Source organism: Babylonia areolata, chromosome 29 (genome assembly GCF_041734735.1).
Source record: "Babylonia areolata isolate BAREFJ2019XMU chromosome 29, ASM4173473v1, whole genome shotgun sequence".
Taxonomy (NCBI): domain Eukaryota; kingdom Metazoa; phylum Mollusca; class Gastropoda; order Neogastropoda; family Buccinidae; genus Babylonia; species Babylonia areolata.
The window spans coordinates 37,578,626-37,582,182 of NC_134904.1; the positions used below are offsets into that span (position 1 = coordinate 37,578,626).

The window sequence follows — 3,557 nt, forward strand, 5'->3', positions numbered from 1 at the left end:
CTCCCCGGCGGGGAATTGAACCCCGGTCTCCCGCGTGACAGGCGGGGATACTGACCACTATACTACCGAGGACCTGTTAGAAAGGTGAAAATTGTTTTACTTATTATAAAGATATTATTATCTTGCGTCGCAATGTTTTGATAAATCACATGAAGCCTATTTAGTACTTCAATATAAATATGCCAGTACGTTAAACTTTATCAAGGCTTCCCTTGTCGTGCCATAATAAGAATGTTTTTACATTTGGATAATGTCCCCTGAGTGAGGATTCTTTCTCTTCTCTCCACCCTTTACCTTTTTAGCCGTTCCTTTTTTTTTTTTTTAACATAAGCATGCAGTCACTGACATACAGTGGTCAATTTCATTGTTATTTTTTTAATATAGCTTCTCATTTTATTTATTAACGTGTCAGGACAACAAAACAGTCATAAATATGGCTTAAAATTCCCTTCTTTTATTTTAAGGACACGGCTTTTCACCCCTTCCCTTTCGCCCCGTCACCATACGTCTCCCACAAAATCCATTATATCCGTTGTTGCATTTGTTGTAGTTTTTTGTTTTGTCTATTTGTTCTTGTTTTGTTTTTTTAAGGGTGGATGGGGGGGGGAGGGGGGGGGGTCATGTTGTAAGTATGATATATATCAGTATTAAATGGCACTCTCTCAAAAACGATGAAATGTCAACTTCGGACCAGACTGATCAATGCAATCTCTCTCTTCCCATATTCAAAACAAAACCAAAAACTGGAAATAAACAAAATTTCCTCACTTTTAATACCAAGATAAATAAGTTCAAGAAATCAATGGATGAAAAAAACTTCCAGTTATTAATTGTTGACTTAATCATTTTGAGCCTGACCACAAAGTTGAATTAGTCACAGGGCTGACATAATAATAATAATAATGGTATTTATATAGCGCTGAATCTTGTGCAGAGACAAATCAAAGCGCTTTTGCACACACGAATGCATAACTCTAAAAACTGTAGAAACTAAAGACAAAGAAGGGCATGCAAGGGAAGTTATTTTGGGAAGAGGTGGGTTTTAAGGCCAGACTTGAAAGAGCTGAGAGTGGAGACTTGACGAAGCGAAAGAGAAAGTTCATTCCAATTGCAAGGTCCATAGACAGAGAAAGAACGGCGGCCAACAGTCGAGTGTTTGAATCTGGGTATGCGTAAACAGAGTGGATCCGAAGCTGATCGTAGTGAGCGAGATGGAGTGTAGAGGTGAAGGCAGCCACAGAGATAGGAAGGGGCAGTTTTGTGAATACAGTTATAACATAGAGTGCTGATCTTGTACTTATTCGGTGTGAGACAGGGAGCCAGTGGAGATGTTGCAAAAGAGGAGTGATGTGCTCAGATCTTTTCTTTCTGAGGACGAGTCGGGCAGCAGAGTTTTGTATGCGCTGAAGGGACTGAATGGATGAAGCAGGCAAACCAGACAATAGAGAGTTACAGTAGTCAAGGTGAGAGAGAATGAGTGAAACGACAAGTCTAGATGTTGCATCAGTGGACAGATATTTCCGGACGAAACTGATGCGCCGCAGTTGACAGCAGCAGGACTGACATGTCTGATAAATTTTTGCATGAACAGTGTATTGTCAAGGACAACACCAAGGTTCCTGACTGACGTGGAAAGAGGGACGCATGTACTGCCAAGTTTGATTGTGTCAGTTGTGATGGAAGACAGTTTTTTTTTTTAGTTCCTATTATCATTGCTTCAGTTTTGTCCGTGTTCAATTGTAACTTATTTCAAGTCATCCAGTTTTGAATGTCCACTTTGTCAAGATTATTAAAAAATTTACAATTAATCATTTCCATTTACAGCAAGCATTCAACAGGGAAATGTATGCTTTAAGTGCATACTTACATTTCAAACATTATATGCTGTTTGTAAAGAAATTTATCGGTGGTTAAATTTCAATGGTGCTGCATATGAAAGGCTTTTTTTTTTTTTTTTGGCCACAATGAGATTAATGACTTTTCATGTTTGTGTTTCTGTAAAGCAACTTATGATTGCATAGAATATGGAATGTTTGACATGCGTATTTGATCTTCTGCGTTTATATGTGCCAGTGGGATCAAGACACAGTGTGTTGACCTGGGATATTGGAGAAAAAAAAACTTACCTCAATCTAACAAGCACCACAATAAGAATTTGAAGCCAGGACCTTCAGCTGTAAAATCTAACGCTCTTAATGTCACGAGTACTGCGTGTATATGTGTGTGTGCGCGTTTGTGTGCATGCGGGGGGCGTGTGTGTGTGTATGTTTGTGTGTGTGCGTGTGCATTCATAGTTTGGGTTTCAGTTTCACTTTTAAGATGCCAGAGCATGTGGACTAATCCATATTACAAACTAAACCACACCCGATGTTAAAAAAAATATATAAAAGAAAAGAGCAGAGGCCTGACCTTTGCTGAAACCCAATGCGCTTTTCAGGCCTTGAGAACCTACCTTAGCATTGTGTAAAACATTAACATCAAATGAAATAAAATAAAAAGACAAAGAAATAAGTAAACAAATTAAAAAGAAGTGTGAAATGAAAGATATGTAGAAGGCAAATGATAGAAATCATTGTCTGATAGTGTGATTTGTGTGTGTATGTACATAGGTATATATTATGTGTGTGTGTGTGCACCCACACATGTGCATGCTAGGTTGCAGTAATGTATATGCAGGAATGTTGACAAACTTTGAAGATAGATACCCTTGTCATTCCATTGTATACATACTGTATATTTGACATAAAAGTGTAAAGATGCCCTGGTTTTATCATGTGTGGAATTCTAAAAGTAGATTTGTGGACTTAAGAAAACTTTTTTAAGCTCGTAATGCATGTAGACAGATAACACTGAAAAAAACAAAAAAAAACAAAACAACCCAGAAACGGAAACGCAAGTACATATATTGAGGAAGTGTCTGGGTTTTTTCCAGTGCAACTGTTATTTACCTGTGATGCTGTGTGCTAGCTGAATCGGTAGCATAAGCAGCATTGACATGAAGTTGTGTACTTTTATGAAGAAAGAGAGTCACAACACTTTACTAGAAGTATATATCCATCTTCCTGATATATACACACACAAGGACAGAAAAAACACAATCACACAATTACATTGCAAGGTTGTTGTTTTCTTCTTCTTTTAATTCATCAATGACACAAACTGTCAAACTTCACATAGGCGACAACTCAATTCTGCCAATCAAAAAATGCACAAAATGATACGATCAGCAATGGAATTTGAGTTGGGAAACAAAATCATTCACCCATCCCACCAACCCCCGCATGGAAATCGGTAATTCATATGGAAGAGTATCACCCATTTCGTTTCACCAATGGCATCTGAACAAATACACATGTGTATAAACATGCCCACCCAATTATCTGGTTAACTCTCTCTCTCTCTCTCTCAACAAAGCTATAGCAACTACTGACAATAACATCTCTGCGCCTTCCTTCTGGACACTGACAATGCCAGGCCAGTCAACAAGATCTCAATTCCAAACTTCAGCAAACACCACACTTTCACTGCACTGATTACAAAGAATGAATCCCATTATC

General features: G+C 38.2%; 1 non-coding gene across 1 annotated transcript; it reads right to left on the reverse strand.

Annotated features, from left to right (window-relative positions):
• On the reverse strand, nucleotides 1–72 carry Trnad-guc (transfer RNA aspartic acid (anticodon GUC)). The gene has a single exon. It is a non-coding gene; the product is annotated as a tRNA-Asp (tRNA).
• Between the last annotated feature and the right edge of the window lie 3,485 nt (nucleotides 73–3,557).